The 25,903-nt window shown below is 43.8% G+C and overlaps 1 protein-coding gene across 4 annotated transcripts in view; it reads left to right on the top strand.

The window, feature by feature from the left end:
* Positions 1-25,903, top strand: part of rhbdf1a (rhomboid 5 homolog 1a (Drosophila)) — a 320,599-nt gene that overhangs the window by 39,521 nt on the left and 255,175 nt on the right. The window contains exon 1 of one of the 4 annotated variants that reach the window (XM_059653891.1): positions 16,643-16,743. The exons of 1 other annotated variant lie outside the window; for it this stretch is intronic. The gene's annotated coding sequence lies outside the window, so the exon portion shown is untranslated. Of the gene's footprint in view, positions 1-16,642; positions 16,744-17,790; positions 17,812-19,238; positions 19,603-25,903 lie in introns of those variants that run through there. 2 more of the 4 variants (XM_059653892.1, XM_048552541.2) reach the window with 2 other exon arrangements.

Raw genomic sequence — 25,903 nt, 5'->3', positions numbered from 1 at the left:
TGTGTAAAATTTTTTTCAAGGAAAAAGAACAGAACCTGTTGTTTCATTTTGCTGGATGTTCTCTTTGTGACCAATAGGAAAGAAATGACAGGGAATTGATAAGGGATGTCCAATCCACAGGAATTCCCTCCGTAATTAGCCGTCACTGACTTCGGGCTGTGTCTATTCATACCATTTCTTCATCAGGAGTGTAAGTCATAGTGTTAAAGGATTTGTTCCATCTCAGCAACTATATATCTTGGCCTTTCTAGACCCCCAAGATAGCCCACAAGAACATAGCTACAGATGAACAAAGCAAATCATAATTTTTTTTTGTCCTGGACTTTGGTAAAGCAGACCCTCAGACTATGTTGATCTCACCTATCTTGCTCTTGATTGGAGGTGCAGACCGTTTTGCAATGTTGGAGTGGTCCCTTATATATGCAGTTTGCATATTTCTGCCCTCCTCTAAACTTGGTGTCGAATCCATACCATCTATCTGAATTTGAAGATTTTTAAATTCACAATTCTAGGTTTCTTGATTTGACTTTTGCTGACAAGTTCAACTCCAGTATCAAAACACAATACTGCAGACGGTGGGAACTGAAATACAAACTGCAAATGCTAGAAATACCTAACACCTGGTGGAAACAGAAACGAGCAAACAGTTCTGATAAATTCTCATTGGGTAGAAACATTTTACTCTTTCTAGTTCAGTAACTTCTTTGAATTACAGACATGTGCAGGAGTGTACAGGCTAGGTGGATTGGACATGAGAAAAGAAGGGTTACAGGTATAGGGTAAGGGGTGGATCTGGGTGGGCTGCTGTTTGGAGGGCTGGTGTGGACCCAATAGGTCGAATGGCCTGCTTCCACACTTTTAAGAATAATATGATATATATTGGATATAGAATAATGCATTTCTGAAATGGCTGTATTGCTGTTGTCTTGTCTTTATGCATTGAAAAATACAGTAGGCTTAAAGATTGAAGCTGTTCACATGATATTCTGAATTTGAAATGTTGTTTTGTGATTTTTGGCCATGAGGAAAAAATTGCAGATGCCATCTGTTTGTATCTATACCATTCAAAATACATAAAAGACTTGGTCCAGTTTTTGGAGTTCTCTACCTGGCAGCATTGCTAGATTGAGACCCCTGTTTGGACGGAACATTTGCCAAGTCATAGTACTGGTCCTGCAGAAATGGATAATTAATTTTAGAAATAACTGGCTATACTGGAAGCATATGGCACAGTCTCCTTAGGATTACTCAGTATAATCAAGCATTTTCATTGACAGATATCATCTGATCACAGCATCGTTCAGTCTTTTTAAACTTAATTTAGTCAAGTAAATGGAAAGGGAAGCTTTAGAGTGATATCGGCCAGACGAAGACATAGTTTGGGAAACCTAATTGGCATGGGAGAGTTGGGCCGAAGGACCTGTTTCCATGCTGTGTACACTTCTGATTCTATGACTGTTCCACGCATTTAATGTGTGTTGTGTTTGAGATATAATTGTAGTTGCTTTATCACCTTTTTAAATTCATGATGTAGGTATCCAGTGCCTAATATAGAGGGTAATACAAGTTGTCGTGAAGAATTTTGATGATCATATGTTTGACATCCCCCAAATTTTCACTAAATAATAGAATTGTATACACTAAATCACTTAGTACCTCTCAATACAGGAAAGAGAGACAGTATATTCTCTCACTAAATGTGGTGTGAAGGCTTTGGGGAAAACATCAATGTGTAAAGACACTTTATTAGTTGACATACCGATTACTATCGGTGCTTCAGGTGGTGTTCTTTGCAAGCTGAGACTGAAAAACCTAGCTACAGATTTTGTGGGTTATATTGCATACCTACAGTGTTTCACATGGCTTTTCGGAGCACATTGTACTCACTCGAATTTTGGTTTGAACTTTTCCTGTACGTAGTAGCACAAAAACTTGCACATTTTCTGCCTTTCTTATTTAGTCACATTCTCTTTGGAAGCAATTGCTTTTGCCAGAGGGTTACAGCTGGGAGGAAAGATTTATTTCAAAATGTTTTTCAGTTGCTTAAGTAAGCAACATCAAGAAGGCACACAAACCTCTCTCTCTTCCTCAGGAGGCTAAAGAAATTTGACCATAAGGACCCTCACCAACTTCTATAGAGTAGAAAGCATTCTATCTGGATGCATCAGAGCCTGGCACAACAACTGTTTCGGCAGGACCATCTTTTTAAAAAAAAACTAGAGTTGTGAACACAGCTGACCATCTCTCAAATTAATCTCCTGTGCATTGACTGCACCTACACTTCTTGATGCCCCGGAAAGGCAGCCAACATCATCAACGACCCCTCCCATCCTGGTTATAACCTCTTCCAACCTTGTCTGCCAGGGAGAAGGTGCAAAAGCTTAAACACATGCATCAACAAGCTGAAGAACCGCTTCTAAATGGACCTCAAGTTTAATATTGATCTTGCTTTTTGTGCGAGCTCGTGTAACATGGTATTCCTCGCTCTGTTCTATTACCCTAATGCACTTTGTATGGTATGATCTGCCCGCACTGCTTGCAAAACAATACTTTTCACTGTACCCAGGTAAGTGTGACGATAAATCAGGGTGCTTTTTTTTGGGTCAGGATATGGGTGCTGGTACAGGTCTACACAAAAACAATACTGAACCAGTTGCCACATATCACTCACTTGCTGTATATTCAGCCAGTTCAATAAAAGGCCAGAGAAACAAATAGCAATAAATGAAAGAAGCAGACATTGGGTGTCAGATTTTCCAATGTAATCAGATTTGGAGGCAAGCAGTGATTCACTTAAATGTGGCATTGCCGTAGATGTGACCAATATTCTATCTGCTGTCCGGGGTGTCCCAATCATTAATTGCCCTCAACCACCATTGCTGTTTGTGGATCTGAGCCGTGCTCTGGCTGCTGCACCTCTCTCTGCAAATAATCAGTTCTTGGAATGTTTCTTTTTGGGGACAATAAAACAAATCTGGTTAGTAGCCAGATCCCTGTGCAGAGTGACAAGGTATACAATATTTAGAGATGGGCAGTGCTGGCCTCCACAGATGCTGGCTGACATGGAGTATTTTTGGCATTTTTATGTGTTTATTTTTTAAATTTTAGCATTCCAGCTTCTACAGTCACATCTGGAAGATTGCACATAGTATTTATCACATTAGATGACAAAGGATTGTTAGAGCCAATTCAGAGAAAGTTACCTGGAATGGATGGATTGCATTTTGAGGAGACGTTGAACAGACCAGGCTTGCGTCTGATAGAGTTTAGAAGAGTGAGAGGCAAATTGATTTGAAGCACAAGCCCCTCAGGGGTCTTGACAGGGTAGATGTGAAGAGTTATGAAGAAAAGTCATACTGGGCTCTTGACTCAGCAGGTGCTGCTTGACCTGAGTTTCTGCAGGATTCTGTGTTTATTTCCAATCTGCAGTAGCTTTGCCTTGATGTTTGATGTGGAGAATATGCCCCCTCTTGGAGGGGGTGGGGGAGGGAGCTAAAACAAGGGCCACTGCTTTAAAAATCAAGAATCATCCACTTAAAGCAGGGATTATTTTCTGAGGTAACAAAGTGTGGAGCTGGATGAACACAGCAGGCCAAGCAGTATCTTAGGAGCACAAAAGCTGACGCAATAGTTTTGGGCCTAGACCCTCCTTCAGAAAATGGGCATGGGGAGACGGTTCTGAAATAGGGAGAGAGGGGGAGGCAGACTGAAGATGGATAGAGAAGATGATGGGTGGAGGGGAGGTAGGGAGGGGATAGGGATCCACAGATGCTGCTTGGCCTGCTGTGTTGATCCAGCTCCACACTTTGTTATCTCGGATTCTACGGCACCTGCAGTTCCCGAAATCTCTGATCATTATTTTCTGAGGCTTCTGAGTCTTTTGAGCTCCCTTCCTGAAAAGGTGGCGGCAGCAGAGTCCTTGAATACTTTTAAGACCAAGCTCCGTAGGGTCTCATTAAGACAGTGGGTGAAAGGTTTTCTGTTTACACAGGAATGCTGATTTGGTGTTGCAGTCAAATCATCATTTGAAAGACTGAGTAGGAGCTGAACAAGGACTGAGTGCATGTAGCTTGCATATTCGTGCAGATTTGTTTTTCTTTTTGCTTTTGTTTGACACAATATTTGAAGGTGGAATTTGGGTTCAGAGTTGAGAATCTATTCTTGCAGTTTTTCCATTGTTCGGTAAATTCTATAGCCTTTCCTCTAGGAAACGTACAAATTGAATTGCCCAATGGCAAACCATACCCTGCCTGTGGACTTGGAGCTGCTGCCATTCGACCTGATTCATTATTGTCATCGCCATTCACAAAAGTAGTCTTAGAACATTAATGATCAGAACTGAGATGATGGGGACTGCAGATGCTGGAGAGTCCAAGATGGCGGGGTGTGGGGCTGGATGGGCGCATCGCGCCGGGCAGCATCTTGGGGGTGGGGGCTGCACGGGGGCTAGCATTTCAGGCCTGGACCTTCATCAGAGAGGAGGTCCCTCTCTGGTGGAGGGGGGGGGGTGGTCTAGGCCCAAGACGTCGGCTTTTGTGCTCCTGGGATGCTGCTTGGTCTGCTGTGTTCGTCCAGATTCATGCTTGTCTTAAAACATTAATGCGACTGGACTGAACATTGTCACGTCGAGAAACGGCGTTCCACCTTTCAATTAGGGATCTTGTGGCCTTGAGAGCAACAGAGGCATCTGTGGAACACAAACCAGCTCGGCGAGCCAACCAACCTCAACACCCACAACCCGAGCTACAGATCTACTCCAAACCCTGAGGGGCATCGACAAACTCAGTCATCTCGGTTCAAAACCAAAAGAACTACAGAGGCTGAGAAACAGAAATCACTGAGAAAAAAAAAACTCAGTTGGTCTGGCAGCATCTGTGGGGAGAAATCAGCCTTCACATTCCACGGCCATTGACCCTTTCTCAGAACTTGCCAGCAATTCCCGTTTTTGCTAAATCTCCAGCCCTTGTTCTGTTCTATCCTTGCAGGTTTTGGTTTGGATTCTCGTTTTTTTTTTCGCTTTTGTCTAACATAGATTTTTGCCGTTCACACCTGCTCTAGACATGACCTTTGTTTCTTTTCCCATTGCCACTGCCTTTGGCTTTTTGCTACCAACAATCAATTCAATTTCTCCTGCCTCCTACCCAATTGCTGACCTTTTCGTTGTTCTTCAATCCTCCCCTGTTCACTTGCTCAAACCGTACTAATCTGAAACTATTTTCAGTTCAAATCAGAAAATCATCAACCTCCCAATTTTAACACGCCGCAGAATGTAGAACAGTACAGCACAGGATCAGGCACTCTGGCCCATGATGATGTGCTGACATGATGCCAAATTAAACTAATCCCTTCTACATAGGGGTGGCACGTGCCCCAATGGTTAGCACTGCTTCCTCACAGTGCTAGGGATCCAGGTTCGATCCACCCTCGAGTGACTGTGTGGAGTTTGCACGTTCTCCCCGTGTTTGTGTGGGTTTCCTCCAGGTGCTCCGGTTTCCTCCCGCAGTCCATAGATGCGCAGGTTAGGGTGGATTGGCCATGCTAAATTGCCCGTAGTCTTCAGGGATGTGTAGATTAGGTGGGTTACAAGGGGATGGGTCTGTGTGGGATGCTCTGAGGTTCGGTGTGGACTTGCTGGGCCGAAAGGGCCTGTTTCCAAACTGTTGGGATTCTAAGATTCTAAGACCTGCCATTGGTCCTGATCTCTCCATTCATTGCTTATTCATGTGCAAATTTAAGTCTCTTAAATGCCCCAATCATAAGTGCTTCCACCACCATCACCCCCTGGCTGTGTGTTCCAGACTCCTACTGCTCTCCTGTGTTTACAGAAAAAAAAATTGATCTTCACATCTCTTTTGAACTTGCCACCTCTCACCTTAAATGCATGCCCACTTGTATTAGACATTTCAGCTCTGGGGGTAGAAAGAGTTGACGGTCAGAGTCTATCTATGTGTCTCATGATTTTTATAGCCTTCTGTCGACTCTCCCATCAGGATGCTGTGTGTTTTTTTTGTTTAGATTCCAAAAACATTCACAGCAGTTTAACCATATGAGATATTTGCAGGTTCTGATGAAACCCCTTGAAGGCAAAGGCATTTGAATATTGTATATCAGAATTTTTAAAGATCCAGTTTCAAATATTCAACTTGCTGCATTAACTATATGCAATATTAAAGTCCTTCCAGGCTAATTGTTTCTGGGAAATACTGCACTAGCTGTGTTCGATATTAACATTCTTTTAAGATAATTGTATCCGGAAAATTCTGTACTTCCCAGTGCTGTGGTAAGATAGAATTGTGCCACTAAGACAGCATTTATTGATTTATGTATCAACCACTAATTTTACAGCAAGAGCTACATTATTAAAATAATGCATTGCCTGTTTCAATCTTTTATGCTGCAATGCGGTCCTCCTCATTTTGCAATGTGGACAAATATCATCTCACACATTTTCCACATCTGGTACAGAACTTATTCCATGCTGGAGGAGATAACAGAAAAAAAATGCTTTGGGAATAGGCTATAACTGATGTTTATTTTGGGGCCTTTGAAAAGGCAATATCCAGTAATGCAGATATTGCTTCTAATAAAATTGTCTTGTAGATATAAAATGTAAGGGATAAATAAGAATTTTGAACATTTTGAATAAGTAAACATCACTTTTTTTTGTATTGTTCAAATCCTTGAATATTTTCTGCACAGCTTTTTAACATGAATCTGAGGAACTTTGGTCAAGTTTTTCCAATTCGTGTTGTGTAAGTTAAGAGTTGTGGTTGACATTGAGTTGCCTGAGTGGGATGAGGCGGTACAATTTAGAAGAGAAGGTTGAGGAAACAACATAGTAAAGGTGTTTTAAATTATGAAAGAATGTGCAGCTATTTTCTTCTTTAGTCCTTTGTGGGAGATGGGTGTTGCTTGCAAAGCTGGTATTTGTTGCTCATTGCTCTTGAACTGAGTCGCTTGCAAGGCTGTTGTAGAGTACTATTGAGGGTTGACCGTTGTGGGCTAGGAGGCTCATGTAGGCCCAAACATGTCGGGATGGACAGATTTCCTTCTCTCTCATTTTTTTTTTTGACATTTACGAACCAGACAGGGTTTTCATTGGAGTGCAGGTTCCTTGAAAGTGGAGCCACAGCTAGATAGGATAGCGAAGGAGGAGTTTGGTACGCTTGTCTTTATTGGACGGTGCATTGAGTATAGGAGTTGGGAGGTCAAGTTGGGGGTGTACAGGGGATTAGTTAGGCCGATTTTGGAATACTGCATTCAATTCTGGCCTCCCTGCTATTGGAAGGATGATACAAAACATGAAAGGGTGCAGAAAAGATTTACAAGGATGTTGCCAGGGTTGGAGATTTTGAGCTACAGGGAGAGGCTGAATAGACTGGGGCTATTCTCCCTGGAGCATCAGAGGCTGAGGGGTGACATTATAGATGTTTATAAAATCCTGAGGCGCACTGATAGGTGCGTAGCTGAAGTCTTTTTCCCTAGGGTAAGGGTGCATAGATGCATAGGTTTAAGGTGAGAGGGGAAAGATTTTAAAAGGGACCTAACGGGCAAGATTTTCATGCAGAGGGTGGTGTCTGTATGGAACGAGCTGCCAGAGGAAGTGGTGAAGGCTGGCACAATTACAGCATTTAAAAGGCATCTAGATGGGTACATGTGTAGGAAAGGTTTAGAGGGATATGGGCCAAATGCTGGCAGAGACTAAATTAATTTAGGATATCTGGGTGGCATGGATGTGTCGGACCGAAGGGTCTGTTTCCATCCTGTGCAGCTCTGTGACTCTAAATAGGTCAACTTGTGCTGGTTTCTTCAACATGTTGATTTTTGGTTTGGGCTTACTCATTTGCATTCTTAAAGAAGCCAGTCTGCTGTCTTCCTCAGTTCTGCCATTTGAGGATAGCTGCTTGCTTCACGTTATGAACATCGTGTCACTGAGTGAGTGTTCTTCCTGGGATGGTAAAGAAATGAAAATCTCTGCTGGAACTGGTCTCTTGTCAGTCACCCAACCTCAGACTTGTGTATGTATCATTGATAATGGGAACCGCAGATGCTGGAGAATCCAAGATAACGAAATGTGAGGCTGGATGAACACAGCAGGCCAAGCAGCATCTCAGGAGCACAAAAGCTGACGTTTCAGGCCTAGACCCTTCATCAGAGAGGGGGATGGCGAGAGGGTTCTGGAATAAATAGGGAGAGAGGGGGAGGCGGACCGAAGATGGGGAGAAAAGAAGGTAGGTAGGGAGGGGATAGGTCAGTCCAGGGAAGACGGACAGGTCAAGGAGGTGGGATGAGGTTAGTAGGTAGGAGATGGAGGTGTGGCTTGGGGGTGGGAGGAAGGGATGGGTGAGAAGAAGAACAGGTTAGGGAGGCAGAGACAGGTTGGACTGGTTTTGGGATGCAGTGGGTGGGGGTGAAGAGCTAGGCTGGTTGTGTGGTTCAGTCGGGGGAGGGGACGAACTGGGCTGGTTTTGGGATGCAGTGGGGGAAGGGGAGATTTTGAAGCTGGTGAAGTCCACATTGATACCGTTAGGCTGCAGGGTTCCCAGGCAGAATATGAGTTGCTGTTCCTGCAACCTTCGGGTGGCATCATTGTGGCACTGCAGGAGGCCCATGATGGACATGTCATCTAAAGAATGGGAGGGGGAGTGGAAATGGTTTGCGACTGGGAGGTGCAGTTGTTTATTGCGAACTGAGCGGAGGTGTTCTGCAAAGCGGTCCCCAAGCCTCTGCTTGGTTTCCCCAATGTAGAGGAAGCCACACCGGGTACAGTGGATACAGTATACCACATTGGCAGATGTGCAGGTGAACCTCTGCTTAATGTGGAATGTCATCTTGAGGCCTGGGATAGGGGTGAGGGAGGTGGTGTGGGGGCAAGTGTAGCATTTCCTGCAGTTGCAGGGGAAGGTGCCGGGTGTGGTGGGGTTGGAGGGCAGTGTGGAGCGAACAAGGGGGTCACGGAGAGAGTGGTCTCTCCGGAAAGCAGACAGGGGTGGGGATGGACAAATGTCTTGGGTGGTGGGGTCGGATTGTAGATGGCGGAAGTGTCGGAGGATGATGCATTGTATCCGGAGGTTGGTGGGGGGTGGTGTATCATTGATTTTGGTTTACTGATGTTTGCTGGAGGTCAAATGGGATAGATTGTGCAGAAGGCACTGACCTTCATAGGCAGCATCCCTGTAGGCTCATTGAGTTATACAGCACAGAAACACACCCTTCAGTCCAACCCGTCCATACTGACTAAACAGTAAAATGAATCTAGTCTCATTTTGCCAGCATTTGGCTCCTATCCTCTCTGCACTTACTATTCGTATGCCCATCCAGGTGTCTTTTAAATGTTTTATAATTCTATGCAAGCATGGTCGTTCCCTGTCCATCAGTTATCACTTTTTTTTTAATATCTCTATCTCTAATTAAATATCATTTGTTAATGCCGCGTGTGTGTAAGTAAACTGTAGGAAGTGCCACAAGACTCTGTGCTCTCACTATTGTCTGCGGCCACCTTTTGGTAGTGTTTGGCTATGGAGTGGTTTGTGCTCCCTGCAGTGAGCGGAGGTGCTGGCATTTGAGATCCCTTAAACATAGCAATTAGTCCCAAGCTATGCCTGCCTCTTTGTAGGTTACGTGGGACAGTCCCTCTTCCGCACCTACACAGGCCCCAAACCCCGCCTCTTCCTCCATTACATTGACTGTATCGGCACCACCTCTTGCTCCCCAGAGGAGCTCGAACAGTTCATCCACTTCACCAACACCTTCCACCCCAACCTCAAGTTCACCTGGGCCATCTCCAGCACATCCCTCACCTTCCTGGACCGCTCAGTCTCCATCTCGGGTAACCAGCTAGAAACTGATGTCCATTTCAAGCCCACTGACTCCCACAGCTACCCAGAATACACCTCCTCCCACCCACCCACCCTCCTGCAAAAATTCCATCCCCTATTCCCAATTCCTCCGCCTCTGCCGCATCTGCTCCCAGGATGAGGCATTCCACTCCCGCACATCCAAGATGTCCAAGTTCTTCAAGGACCGCAACTCCACCGCCCCCCCCCCCCCCCCCCCCCCCCCCACCCCCCACACAGTGGTCGAGGTTGCCCTTGGTCGAGAATGTCTCCCGCATTTCCTGCAACACATCCCTCACACCCCACCCCTGCCACAACCGCCCCCAGAGGATTCCCCTCGTTCTCACACACCACCCCACCAACCTCCGGATACAACGCATCATCCTCCGACACTTCCGCCATCTACAATCCGACCCCACCACCCAAGACATTTTTTCATCCCTACCCCTGTCTGCTTTCCGGAGAGACTACTCTCTCCGTGACTCCCTTGTTTGCTCCACACGCCCCTCCAACCCCATCACACCCGGCACCTTCCCCTGCAACCGCAGGAAATGCTACACTTGCCCCCACACCACCTCCCTCACCTCTATCCCACGCCCCAAGATGACTTTCCATATCAAGCAGATGTGCACGTGAACATCTGCTTGATAATGTGGTATACTGTATCCATTGCACTCTGTGTGGCTTCCTCTACGTTGGGGAAACCAAGCGGAGGCTTGGGGACCACTTTGCAGAACACCTCCGCTCAGTTCGCAATAAACAACTGCACCTCCCAGTCGCAAACCATTTTTGCTTCCCCCCACCTCCCATTCCTTAGACCACATGTCCATCATGGGCCTCCTGCGGTGCCACAATGATGCCACCCGAAGGTTGCAGGAACAGCAAACCATATTCCGCTTGGGAACCCTGCAGCCCAATGGTATCAATGTGGACTTCACCAGCTTCAAAATCTCCGCTTCCCAAAACCAGCCCAGTTCGACCCCTCCCCCCACTGCAGCACACAACCAGCCCAGCTCTTCCCCTCCACCCACTGCATCCCAAAACCAGCCCAGCCTGTCTCTGCTTCCCTAACCTGTTCTTCTTCTTCCTCTCACCCATCCCCTCCTCCCACCCCAAGCCGCACCTCCATCTCTTACCTACTAACCTCCTCCCACCTCCTTGACCTGTCCGTCTTCCCTGGACTGACCTATCCCCTCCCTTCCTCCCCACCTATACTCTCTTCTCCACCTATCTTCTTTTCTCTCCATCTTCGGTCTGCCTCCCCCTCTCTCCCTATTTATTCCAGAACCCTCTCCCCATCCCCCTCTCTGATGATGGGCCCAGGCCTGAAACGTCAGCTTTTGTGCTCCTGAGATGCTGCTGGGCCTGCTGTGTTCATCCAGCTTCACACTTTATTGTCTCCGGATTCTCCAGCATCTGCGGTTCCCATTATCTCTGATAGCAATTAGTCCCTCTGGTTTTTACACCACACAGAGTACCAGAATTCCTGGATGACTAGGGAGGTAAACGGTGTCAGAAATTGGCACTTTGATATTTCTGGAAAGCACTATTTTTCTTTTTCCCCCCCCTTCCCATTCATCCAAATGCTGTGTATTAGTGTGGTGTGAAAGCCAGAGGGACTAGTTGCTATGGTTAAGGGGTTGGATAAAGCATGGGTAGCACTTCATTGCCTATGTTAGATTATTACAATTTGGCGAAGAAAGCTACCTGTGTCGTCTCCCAAGATGGTCCTTGAATACGCCTACAGCTTCCTTTTTCACAGCAGGACATGCAGAGTCTCAAGTCCTTTTAAGCTTGAGAGGCAGAGTACTTCTGGACTGTACTGTGTGCAACAGTTTTTTTTAAGCCCTCAGCACCTCCTTAGTCCACCCGCCCCCTCCCCACCCCCAATATTCTAAGCCCTTCACATCACATTGCCTGCTACCACAACCAACATATGCAATTAGTAGTTTGCTGACCATTACCCATTGTATTATCTACTCAACTGGTTCTCGTGCTCTCTCGCGGCTCCATTTCCACCTATTGTTTACTCCTTTCCCTCTTCCCACCCCTTCTCTAGCATATAAACCAACTATTTTCCTCATTATAATCAGTTCTGAAGAAGGGTCACTGGATCCGAAACTTTAACTCCACTTTCTCTCTCCACAGATGCTGCCCAACCTGCTGAGTTTCTCCAACAATCCAAACTGTTTGTTTGATTTCCAGCATCTGCCATTCTTTGGCCTTTTTTGTTTGTAAAGGCAGTGGATGAGTTTTGTTTTTTTCCGACTCCCTGTTCTCTAACATTGTAGCCCCTGATTCTGGCATCATTAGATAATGACTGTAGAGATGCTTCCCCCTTACCCTCCTGGTAGTGGGAGCCATGGGTTTACTATCTCCTCCAATGGAGCAAAATGCACGCCAGATGAGAGCTAGTTTAGGTTCCACTGAAGCCCAATGAAGAGGTCAATAAAGAAGGCAAAAGGAATTCAAGCCCGAGGAAAGAAAAAATCAAATCATTGGTGGAGAATCCTTCCACTACATAAGCCAAAACATCCTGTTTTCGGTAGTCAAGCTACATGCCAACCTCTCTTTAACCACTGGAATTGGTTTTGAGCTCCCCAGTTGGTACAGCCATTGCAGATGCATACTTGCCCTTGTCTTGGGTTTTGTATCGTTGTGCCTGGACATGAGGAATTCCCGTTGTATGAGCGTCCACAGATGAAGCAGGACCGCTGGCATTTGGGTTAGAGTAGGGAGGAGTTAGTTTTAACCCCTCCCCCTGCCCAGTGATCACTTAGTGGGCACATGGTTCCATAAAACATAAGGGTGTATCTTCCTCAATGGACTTTTGATGCAACGTTGAATTTTCAGGCAGCAGGTTCCCCCATCATAACCTGATGGGCACCCTTCTCAAAAAAACGCTGACTGGGCTCCAGTAGTATTATTTGAACCTGAATGAATTATTAACCTGTGGATTGAGTGAAAGACATCACCCTCATCTGGTTAAAGCTTGCCAAGAATCTGATTCTAGGCCAGACGAGGCCTTTGCCAATACTCTAAAAGAAACCTTGGCGTTGAGTTCTCCTTCCTGTCTCAGGATTCTGCTTCCTGTCAGTCTTGCCTCCAAGAGACTAAGGGCTGGGTACGTTAGTCTCCACCTGTAACATTTTCATAGTCAGGTACCTGCGTCTGCTTGGCTCAGAAAGCTTAACAGTTGCTGATTAACTGAGGCCTACCAATCGCAGTTGTTGGGAAAGCCAACTCCTGCTCCATGATCGGATGCCTACTGAGCTCCCTTTTTTTTGTTTTTAATTGCAGTTTATTGCCTCCTTACTTAACGTATATACACTGATAGAATGTAACCCAAATGCCACCAGTGTGATGGTCTGATCTGTGGTACTATTTCTATACCGACACCATTAGGTGAATGTTGAGAGAATGCAAGTTGTTCAAATAGAGATGAGTTAATAAGAGTGGAGCTTGTGGTAGAGTGGATGTGTGAGCTTGATAAACCAACAGTCTGTCTTCTTTCCTTTGGAAAAAAGAGGAGCTGTATGCCATTTGACACGAGGCCTACTGGATGAGGAAATGGCTGATCTGATTTTGGTCTACCTTTTTATCCCCATAACTTTCAACCTCCTGAGAGCTGCCTAACACTCAGATGTTGAGTGAACTATACTTCTTGACTCAACCATTCAAAAGCAGAAAGTTCCCCCCCACTTCCCTGCGTAACATAGGACGCCATTGATTTCAAACGGTTGCTGTCTAGCTGTAGCCTCCCTTTCTCCCCTATGCCCCACCCCCCCCCCAAAAAAAAGGGGGCAACATCCTTTTGGCATAGGCTCTAGCAAACGCCATCTGAATTCTGTACAGTCACTACTTATTCTCGTGACAAAAGGTGAAAGGGATCCCTGGAATTGCCTATGTGTTGTCATTTGACTCAGGCACCATATACAACCTCATGGCGCACAATGGGAGTTTGCTGGAAATATTGTTAAATTATTCCTTAAGAACCTCCTTTAATTATATTTCCAGCAGTGAATATGATGGGTTTTTAGTGATCCGAAAAGTATTTGCATTAATGTCGCTGGTGAGGTTAATGGTGCCCATAAAAACTTTCCCAGAGTTTTCTTCTTCTATTAACGAAAAGCACAGTGCATTTATATTTCACTTTAGTTAAATTGCACATTGTATTGAAAGAGTCCTGCCTGAAGTTTAAAATGTTGCAATGTGCTGGGCTGCATGTCACATCAGAAATTAGATCCATTGCTGCTTGGTGTTTTACTTTAGAAGTTATTTGGCATTTTATCTCCAATCCTCATTTTATTAATATGGATGCGTGCGTTATAAGTAAAAATATTTCTTAAAACCTGACTTAAATTTTTGGACGAACGAATTCTCATAGCTTCTCGTGTTGAAACTGAAGACTGTTAGTGTGGTCCTGTTTCCAGACAGCATTGCTATAACTGGTATAATATTGCCAAGGGTTGTTTGCTGAAATGTTTTGTGCTGCTCGCTATATCTCTGGAGATTTTTAAGGCATCTAATAATAGAGGAGCTGAAGATAGTTCACTTACATAATGGGAATGGTGCTTGCCTGGCTTACTGTAGATTCTGGTCTCAGACAATTTGGCTGCAGGCATGAATTTCAGTCCCTCACATTGTACCACATTAATTTGAGTAACTGCCTCTCAACGTTCCTGGGAATTTGGCAATTCTCGCGATAGTCTGGCCACTGGTTTTTTTGGATCTTGGCAGCTGGATTTGTTCAGTATTTTTATTTTGTTTTTAGTTTTACATTCTGTTTTAATCATGCTTTTCTTTTGTTCCTGACAGACATGAGTGCAGGATTGAAATGGTTTGTGCTGTGAGCTTTCTAGGAAGTGGTATCCAGTCATTAGCCAGACATTAGTGTAGAATTGAAATGGTTTGTGCTGTGAGCTTTCTAAGAAGTGCCATTTTCAGTTATTAGCCCCCAACAAATTTTATCTGTAGCAATTTGCTGGCTTTACTACTATTATCCCTCACTTTGCCACCTTCCCTGTAAACCTGCAGTGAATTTTAGAAAGCAGCAGCATCTGCTCAATTTAGAGAACCTAGTGAATCAGTGACCCTGACGAAGAAGCCCAGAGTTCACTTCTGCTGGACACTGCAAGCTACTGCTGACTGTGCCGTTTGAACATTTTCAGACCTTAGTCTGCTTGTGCTTAGTGGCTGCTGATGTTTATAGGGCTTTTTATTCAGAAGGTAGGCTTCTGTCCGGAAATGAGTGCAGCTTTTCCAGGGACCCCACGCCAGCTGGCGCTTCACTGTGGTTACTCAAGCACTTGATTTGTTTTTCTTTTTGTGTCAGAATTTAGTGTTCAGGTAAAGGATGGGGAAGTGAACCTTTTTTGTTTCCTCTGAGGAGGTGGCTGCTACCTGGGAAGCAGGAAATACAGAGCATCGTGACTTGTAGAAATAAAACATGAACTTGACTCTCTGTAGCTATTTGGGAATAGTACGGTGGTTTTAATCCTGTGGCTTCTAAAGTACGGACTTTAAAGAGCAATTGTGTGTATCTAGTGCCATAAATAACAGTCAGCACAGCACAGGCCTCCTTTTCATCTTGATCCCCAAGACTCAGTGGGTGCTTTTGATAGGCTTCGAGCTTACTAATGAATGGATGATATAATTTGTGTTGATCTACAGCAAAGGAGCAGGCTAATTGGGCTGTTGGGCACAATGTTCTGTTGTTTCCAGGAACTGCACTCGGTCAGAGTGTTGGCGGTATGAGGCCATCAGAAATTCTAGCTCCACTACATTCCCCCTACCCCCCAGCTCACATCAAAGAGGAATCTCATTGTCTCTTAATGAGGCGATCCAGGGATAATAGAGTAGAAATTGGCCTTGTGCCATGCTGTGAACAGGTGATGGTGCATCAGTTTGCCCACTCATATCCTGCATCATCATCATCATCTTTAGCACGCTGCTGATGTGATGGGCTGTAACTGGTTAGTGATGAGGGGGAAATATTGACTTTATTTTAAACCTCTCCATCTTGGATAAGTAATGCTGTAAACCGAATTGCACAGACTAACAAGCTGTGTTGAGTTAGCAGATATTGATCCAAGATAGGTACTTTGGATCCGAGCCAGAACTAAATACTCTGCAGAATTGAAAGCAAAGCTTTTTTGAAGAAAAGAAAAAAAAGTTTTGAACCATATCCTGGAGCTTGCTCTGTGGCGACAGATCAATTTTACTTTTATTGAGGGCCACAGTACAATTGTGTGCGGAGGCAGGATCATCTCCAGGACAGTGCCTTTCTGGAAGTTGGTATTTATTGGAGTTACATGTGACTGCCAAGCACGTGGCCCATGTGTTTGTGGGTTAGAGAAATGATACTTGGTCACCTCCTAGTGCTTGACAACAGAAATATCATGGGTTTAGCCTGCTCCCTGTCGCACAGGTAGGAAATGATGACAACAAGACACTTGAGATCTGGAAGGCACATTAATGTTTTATTTGTGTGAAAATTATCCTGATGCATGTTTGAAATATTTTAATGACCCTGTTACACTGCTGGTTTCTTCAAACCAAAACAAGAACTGGGCCTAGAAGTGTTGGCTTGAACTGTGAAGAAGAATAGCAGACTGTAAAGGATAGGGTTTCTTTGAGACCATTGGAGTTGCATCATTGTGTTACAATGTGTAATCATTTATTTTCGACCTGGATCCCTGGCTTGTATTGGCTGGCTGCCTTTTAACTGCGCTGAACCCCTGGCTCCAGTGATGTCGTAAAGATCACTTGGATATCTGGAATTTAAACTTTTATATTCATCCTGACCTGTTCAAAATAGAACCGCTGTCATTGGAGAAGGAGAGACTTGAATTCACACTCGGAACTGATATGTTGCTGTTGAGTTCACTGTTATTTGATATTGGTTGTAAGTGAAATGCATTTTTAAATTCTATTGCAAGTGTTCGATTAAGCAGTGTGTGCATGCACTTTACTACACATGTTAACTCTTTGTTTTCCTAAAGAAATCAAATGCAATGTCCATCGTAGTATTTGCTATGAGTTTTTTGAGTACTTTTTGACTTGTTGAATGAACATGGTTGCTGCATTTTTGTGAATGACATAGCTTACATTGAAAGTAGAATTTATATGTCTGTTTCCAGAACAAAACTGAGTTAAACTGCCCAATACCCACAGTACTCACTTTAGACATGTACGCTTATAACTATGTGTGAAAGCCAGTCAATAATATCTTTTCTGGGCAGCACTATTATTCACCTGTGCTGACATCAAATTCTCTTTTATACCAAATGAGTGTGTGTATTAATATGGCCCCATTTAAGAGGTGGCTCAGTGGTTCGCACTGCTGCCTCACAGTGCCAAGGACCCGGGTTTTATTCCACCCTTGGGTGACTGTCTGTCTGTGACTGGCTTGTACAGTCTCCCTGAGCGCAGGTTGGGTGGATTGGCCATAGGAAACACACAACTACTGGTAGGATAGGATGGGGTGGGTGGGATGTTCTTTGGAGGGTCGGTGTGGACTCGAATAGACCAAATGGCCTCCTTCCAAACTGCAGGGCTTCTAATAATTCCTCTTATTAAGAGCTGTTTAATAGTCGCACGTGTCGTCCTCTTTGAAATCTAATTTTAACGATGTGCCCTGACTTTACACCATTTAACAATTGCAGCTGACCCTACAATCTGTCCTGTAAGAAGTTCCAGATGATTTAACTCTGGGCACCTCTTGCACAGAGAGCTTCAGAAATGAAGGGTGGGGAGGAAAAAAGTTAAAATATGAGTGGATGATCAAAACAAGACAACATGAGATGCCAGTGAACAAATGAGCTCATTGTAGCGATGACTAAGTGTTTTGTGCTCTTGACTACTCTTGTTAATCTGTAATCAAGACCAGTCATCTGTACCATCGGGGCACTGTGTGGCTTCTTTTTTTTGTTCTTTGAGTTGGCTGTGAGATTCTTTTGTTGTCCAGCAGACTGTAAGTACAGTGGGTATCTTATTCAGCTAGGGCAATGATCAAATGCTTGCAAGCCACAAAAAGAGTTTGCGTTTCACAGCGCCGTTGGTGCATTTAGCAAATTGTGGCGCATCACGAGGTTGGAATGCTTAATGTTGCAGCCTTTGCCATGAAACTTGATGCTATATTATTTTGGAAGGACTTGTTGCACTTTCAAGAAGCCTCATTTGGAAGTAACATCCTTTGAGCTTTTAGGGCTTTTCTTTTTGCTCAAAGAAAGTTTGGTTGGCTGTCAGCTTTTGCTGAATTAAAACCAGTTTGAACTTGTCAATGCAGACGGAAGCTGGTGTGGAAGGGGAGAGTGGATTTTGAAAACTAAAACCCATTCAAAGTGTCAGTGTTGGTACAGTATCTAGTGAATTATAATGAATCCCAACTAACTGTATGCCCTCTAATAGCCTGCGAGGTTGTTGATCCCAGTTGTAGTGACAGAGGGGAAAGGTAAGCGTGTTCCACACTTCCTACTTGCAACCAACGACTTCTGTGTGTTTCAGCATTTAAAAAAAAACAGGGTGTGTGTGAGAAATATTTTTGTAAGCTGGAAGCTCTCAACCCCTGAGCGTTGGACATTTGCCACAGATCTCCAATTGCATTTTGAATACACGTGAAATTATTTTCATTCGCCAAGTTCAGATCATAGTGTCCTTTTGAAATAATATTTTAATATGGCAAATGATATATTTTGGATACTTCTAGCGTGAGGTATTTCTAATGATTTCACTGAAAACAATGACATGCTTTTGAGATTGAGGATGATTCATCTGCCTTGTTGAGATGGAGGGGGGGGGCGGTGTGCGCAGGGAGAATCGCAGGATACAAAACACATGATCAGCCTTTCCTACAATTTTAAATCCTTGATTGGTATGAAAATTTTTAATTGATAATTCAATAAATTGCCTCCTTTTTTAAATGCTTTAACTTTTTTGCTTAAGAAAAGAATCTTCACTTGCAATATTTTATAGCAAGAATATTTTTAAAGAGCTGAAATCATCAAATTGAGTTTGGATCATTGTACCTATACTTGTACAGATCACGACTTTTGTGTTGAATAGTTTTGTCTGTTCAGCAGAAGTTGCTCCAGTCAGTTTGGCGTTTGTATATTTATACCAGAGGAAAATCTTTCTGCCATTCATAACACAATTAGGCCTTGTGTTCCTCTTAACAATTCCAGAAACGTTCTGTTATTTCTCTGGTGACAGAGTTGAGCTGGTGTTCATAGTGCCCTTTCTTGGGAGAGCACTGAAAACCGAAAGATGTGTTATTGGATACAGTAGCATCTCTGGGCTGAGTGCTCCAGATGATGTTTTGGGGTCCAAAGTGGCATCTTGAGCACTTTTGTTTTAATTATTGGGTACAGTCTTGGTCCGCGCCTGCCCCTAAAACCAACGGAGCATGAGGCGACCATTCAGTCTTGTTTTTGAGCCCACTAATTCAATGAGATCACAAACATTAGTGTTTTCCTGCAGTATTGTGACATCCCCTTGTTGATTTTATTATATAGATCAACAACGTGCTTGATCACTGAGCCTCCTCTGGGACCAAGAATTCTAGAGAGAGCCTGAGTGAGGTGAGGCTTCTGTTTGTCAAACACACAGAGCATGACATCAGTCAGTGTGTGAAGCTGATTAAGCACCAGCTCAATGCTCCAGCTAATGTGCTCTCTTAGCCCTGTATAACCTGACATGCCTTCAGCAATAGCAACGACACTGACATTGCTGTTTGCTTCTCGAAGGGATTGTCGACTGCCTGCAGGTTAGTCGCTAGTTGCTTTTCTTTCTTACTGCTGCTATGATTCTACGGGCGTTTGTAGCTTTCGGTAGCTTGTTTTGTTTGAAAACATTGTAGAAGTCCGGACGGAATGTGTGACCAGTGTTAAAAGCTGACTTGATACTGTCCGAGGAGGGAGGTGACTGATGCTGTCAGGTCAGAGTTTACTACATTTCACACTGTGGGAGTTAGGACAAATGCAAGCCTTTACCAGGACTTTCTGCATCTCTATTATGGTAAACAGAGGGTGGCTACTAGGCATTGAGGCTACTTGCAAACCTCCTCTTGGTGCCACCAGTCTGTAAATAGTGGACAGGCACATTAGGAAGCCTTTGCTGCCACATGAGAGTATCATTGGATGTTGTTAAACGAAGCTTTCCACGCTTGCACTGCTTGTGAGGATTCCTCCACATTCAGCACATGGGTTCTGAGAATCTTCTTGCCCACTGGATGTTCACACACTCTCTCACCATTTGGGAGAAGATTACTGTCTAAGGAGGAGCCTGATTCTGGCTGTCCTTCTAGGACTCATTCAAACACTGAGTGCATCATGCCCTTCTGTCCCCTTGGTACCTGTCTCCTACCTGCCTCTCTGGGTGCTTTGTCCAGCCCTATAACCCATGCCGAGAATATGCCAGCTGAATGGAAGACCTTACACCAGAGAAGACTTCTGAGAAATATGAGCACTTAAAAGATCAATTTCCCACTATGTACCTTGGGGCTGTCATGGCCCAAGGTACAATATGGCCAGCTGCCTTTAGCAAGGACACTAGCAGAGTAGTGAAGCTGAGTGCTGTCATTCTAAGGGAGGGTTACAGTACCACTCCCCTTTGGGCTGGAGAGCCTGACTAATTCTGGCCGGATGTTGGAATGCCACGTTGCCACATTTCCTTCCCCTTTTGAGCATTGTCTTCCGGGCCATGGATTACAACAGTCTGATCTCTCTATTGCAGACTGCTGGTGGAGTTTGGCTGAGCTGCATTACCACTGGCCATCAAACACGATGATTGAGTCAAATTGATTGCTGAATGAGGTGGCCAGTGCTTCACTAGCTAAAGAAATCCTTGTCAACAGCAGATAGCACGCTGCCTGTTTTGTAATCAGTGTGGGACTCCTTTGATCACCCTTCAGATTGCTCCTTCCATTCCCTTTTATCTCCTGGGGAGCATAATCAGACTTTTTGGAGGATTTTCCTTTCCCAGGCAAATAATTTTTGTCTCGGATTGTGCAATTGAAGATCCTTGAGAATAAGGTTTACTTCCCTGAAGCTGGTCCCTTGTTTGAACTGAGAGGGGCACTGGGTTCATTCATTTGCTGAACTACATGCACTTGACTTGTCATGTTGTATTCAGTGGGTGCATTTCCAAGAATTTTTCCAATGGCGAAACACTAGCACTGGTTGTAGAAGCGTTGTTGTGAGTTTAAAAATCAAAGAAGGACGTACTAACGTTTTGAAAACAAAATGCTCCAAAGAGCATTTTACTTCAGGGGTAGTGAAGGGATTTGGATTTACTAAATTCTGCAATTCACTAAACTTGAGTTGTATCTGAAACTTTAAAATCTGTTCTCTGAGCCACTCTGCTGTGTAAATGTCAAGTGGTCATTTCAGTTCAAAACGGCTTTATACAATTGGTAGATTGACGTAGCACACTGTGCATTAGAACTCCTATTTGGATCAGCGTGCAAGAAATATTCCAATGCATGCTAAAAAGACCCCACTTGGGTAGTACCCAGTAGATTTCAGTGTTCTGTAAGGCAGTTGCATGAATGTTAAAGTTTTTTTGTTCTAAAAAAATTCACCAAAGACCCACAGACAACACTTTCCAAACCCACGCCCTCTTCCATCTGGAAGGACAAGGGCAGCAGACTTTTGGGAACATGACCCCTGACAAGTTCCCCTCGAAGCCCCTCACCATCCTGATTTGGAAATGTATTGCTGTTCTTTTGCTGTCGTTGCATCAGAATCCTGAAATTCCCTCCCTAAGAGCATTGTGGGTCAACCCTAAGCTGGAGGATTGCAGCGGTTCAAGAAGGCAGCTCACCCTCACCTTCTCAAGGGGTGACGGGGAGGGGGTGGCAATAAATGCTAATGATGCCCACATCCCACAAATGAATGGGGGGGGAAAATAGGTATTTAACTTTATGGACCAGCCTGCTGTTCCTCTGCTACACTTAACTGTCTAATTTAATTTAAATAGTCCTAAACTGCCCTGTGGATTGATTTAAAGTTAAGGATAATGTAATTAAATATTGCTTTTGTGTTTAGAAGCCGTTTGGTGTCGATCTAGGCAAATGGAAAGTGTTTTACTTTATATTAGATTGTGCAGATTCTTGGTTCCAAGTCAGATGCAGTGGGAGGGAAAACACTATCTGCTATTCTCCATCATTATGACTGGGAGCAGGTAGAACTTACAAATTCGTTTGTCAGAAGCAAGTAATAATAAAAAAAAATTCTCTACCTTTTTGCAATTTGGACAAGTACTGAAACTCATCGTCGAGATTTGCAGCAAAATATATTTGTAAAAATTTGGTGATGTCTTTACAATTAATATTAGTGACCCATGAGGCAAAGGACATCCCCTTTTCAATAAAACAAAACATTGCAGATCTGAAACAAAATGCTGGAGAATCTAGGTAGGTTTAACCAAATCTGTTCCTTTCCCTCTGCTGAGGTGCCTTTTCGAGTTTCATATGTCTTAAGGAGGGGCTTGCAGAAAATCTGGAGGTGGAAATGCTTATTACCCACCCCTGTTTGGGGAAAGAAAATGCTGAAGTAGATTCCAAGAGAATGACCTGATTTCTGATTAGTTCCTTTAGAAATTATTATTTGCTAGTTTGAGGTAATGCACTGCATTGACAGATTGTGCAGCAGTACCTTTTGTATGGTTAACAGGGATTTGGTTCTTTCAAAGCAATCTGAGAACAAGTACAACTTTTTGATGAACAGGAAAGTACGGTTACATCAGAGTTTATTTCATGATATATGAAAATTGCTTGGGTATGCCTGTCCATTCAAACCACTTCAAATTCAACTGGCTAGCAACCCCCCCCCCCCCCCCCCCCCTGCCCCCAATTGCTGTCCCATCAGTCTGCTCCTTATGAGTGGTTTCTGTGACTCTCTCTACGGTATTGTTCCTACCTCTGGGCTAGAAGATCCAGGGCTAGGTGTCTCATACCATCCATCTTTTGGCTGTGTAGTCAAGGGACGCTTGTTCTGCACTAATTACTCATTGCTTTGTTTGAGTTTCATCAGGGCCACTTTGCTCCCATCCTTGTTACAGACTTGGCCCTAACACGAACAGAAGCAAGTGAAAAACTGCCTTCAACGTTTTCCCCCAATATGGCATCAGAAAGCCTGAGCAAAATTCACCTCGGGGCCAATCGGGGGCTGTGGTTGGAGCCACATCCTGCACAAAGAAAGATGGGTATGATAGTTGGTTATTTTAGTCCCAGTTACTTGTGATAGGGTCCTCAGCCCGAACTAGCTGCTTCATCAATGACCTTTTCCTTAATACAAAGTCAAAAGCCTGGGTGTGGCTAATGACTGCAACATGTTTGTCACCAATTGCAACTCATCAGGCACTGAAGCAGCCCCTGTCCACATACCGCATCACTTGGGCAACTGGTTTGTGTCGCTAAATGACAAATAAAAGATTTGTGTCACACAAGCTCCAAGCAATTACTGTCTCCAATCAGACACATTAACACTTGTCCCCACTATTCAGATGTTGGGGGTGACTGGTGACCAGCCATGTAAACAATGTGTGGGCTGGGAATTCTGCAGCAATTAATTCCTCATTTGATTCCCAAAGCCTGACAGCCATATGTGTGGAACGATTAAGTCATATTATGGAATAGTGTCTATGTACCTGGATAAATGTAGCTCCACCAACGTGCAAGCTGAATGTCATCCAAGTCAAAGCTGCCCACTTGCTTGGCATCACTTTCATCACCTTCATCATTCACTGCCTCCTCACCAATGCTTGGTAGCAGCAGTGTCAACTGTCTACAAGGTACCAAGGTCCTCCAATTCATCCAGTGCCCTTTCATACCATCTTCCAAGCCCATGATCTCTACCAACTTGACAAACATGGGAGCACCAACTCCTACAGATTTCTATTCAAGCCATGCACCATCCTGACTTTGACCTATGTGGCCATTCTTGGCTGTTGCTAAATCCACGTTTCAGGAAGTCCCTCTTTAACAGTCCTCATTTTAAGTCAAACAGCCAGGTACCTTCCTTTAAAAGCAAGTGCGTTTCAAAGGCAGAAGGAAAACATGAAGAAAAGTTCCTAAGCCGACAACTTGGCCAAAGCCAGATTATCCATTGTCCTATTTGTAGCCGAACCTTCAGAGACTGATCAGCCTTGATAATTAGCTACAGACCCACCAGGACCTACCAGAACATGATCATCTGTAGGTTGGTAGAGAAGGCAGTACCGTGGCGAGGACAACTAGAGATGGGCAATGTGTTGGCCATGCCAGTGATGCCCACATCCCATGAACCAGAAGGTAACCTTTTATTTCCTCCCCAGCTTTTTCTTTTAGATGATTTCACCATTGCAGAGTCACTAATCAGTCTTGACACAAAAGCAGTAACAAGACAATATTCATGTCAGTATAAAGTTGCCTAGAGGTCTACTTGAACATTTTAATGTATTATTTAAAAAAGATAAACCGCACAGTTTCAGGCACAAATTCTGTTGAAAGAATCGGACTTCTCTTTCGTGCGTGTTTGACATTTTTGTGATTATGAAAGGTGAATCAGACTTCAAAGTCAAGTGTCAAGAGAATTTTGAGGGATTATACCTAACGGAGCAGATGAAATGTTTTTGCTTCTGAATAATCTTCTTAAAGAATTTGGGAGCAGAATTCAAACAGGCAGCATAATCCTGCTGCAGTCAAACAATGGTGGTCTTGTCAAACAACAACTGAATGGTTAACAAAGAAAAAACTGTCGGTGAACTGTAATCTATCATTGTCTTCTGTTCCCGCAAATGGATTGGTATTGTCAATAGGGATAAATATTTGGGTAGTACCTCTGTTACAGACCAGGGACAGCATGTAGATTTACTCTTGGATTTAATAGTCTCTGTGTATCTTTGTTGCAGCCGTAACTTTTTGTGACACACTGCTTTTGTTGAAAGGAGATAATTGAGAGATCTTGGGCCAGTATAAATCCCTCTACTTTATTACCCAGGGTGTAACTTATCCAGTATAATTGAACCTGTTTTATGGACTTGCTACTGACTTACCTAATTTTAAATTTTACTGTTTCACTGCACCACTGTAGTTTTTGAAAAGGATTTTTTTACTGATTAACGTATACAATGTTAATGAGATCTGTGGCATAAATTTGCTACCAAAATGCCAATATGCACCTCCCTAGTTTGCCTGTTCTGTGTAATGAGGAAAAAATTCAAATGCGATATTTAATAAAAGCCCTGAAATCCAGGGAAGGATCTGAGCAAACCATCACTGAAGTGGATAAAAGTGCACACTGTTAGAATTTTACTTTGCAAGCCTGACATTTTAATGAGGCTCTGCAACAGGATTTTGTTTCTGTAAATGTCAGTAATCATAAAGCAACTGCAATTTGAACCATTTTTACAGCCCGACTCCTCAGGAAGTAATTACATTGTTTCTGGTCCTGATTGGAATAGATCAGAGAAGGAACTGAGCAAGAGACTAGTTATGTTAAATGTTTACAGCCAGATACATGCACTCTCTTTTCGACAACAAAACCTATTTTCAACTTCTAGGAAGGAAACTGAGCTGAGGATGAGCAGGAGGAAGTAAAGGGGCCACTTTACCCACCGGTTTAATCAAACACAAATGTTCATAAAAGTTTTCTGAACTAAGCTTCTCCTTAATGAGAGAAGGGGTATCAGCTACTGGAAGTGTACAGAGCAGGTTGGCAATGTGGTGGCCCTTATCATTGTTCATTGTCGCTGGGGCACGTGGAGGCTAATTGGTGTTTCAAATGCTGATACTTAAGCACAATTATTTTCCAAAGTGTGGTTGAATTTTATTGACGATAAAGGTGGGATTCCCGGATGAGATTGAAATTTTCTGTCGTTTGTTCAGTTGTATAAGTGTCGGCCAGCACACTTGTTTCTCTCCATTGTTCCAGAGGGGGGAAACTAACCAAATCGTGTCTGTTCACATCTTCCGGGTGACGGAATATGTTAATCAATTTGTGCGGGCACTCGCAATGTGAAATTGACAGAATTACTGTCTATTTCCATGCTATTACCATTTTACCGAGTCTGAAAAAGAATCATAC

The sequence above is a fragment of the Stegostoma tigrinum genome, chromosome 23, assembly GCF_030684315.1.
Source record: "Stegostoma tigrinum isolate sSteTig4 chromosome 23, sSteTig4.hap1, whole genome shotgun sequence".
Classification (NCBI taxonomy): Eukaryota; Metazoa; Chordata; class Chondrichthyes; order Orectolobiformes; family Stegostomatidae; genus Stegostoma; species Stegostoma tigrinum.
This window is presented reverse-complemented; position numbering and strand designations above follow the sequence as displayed.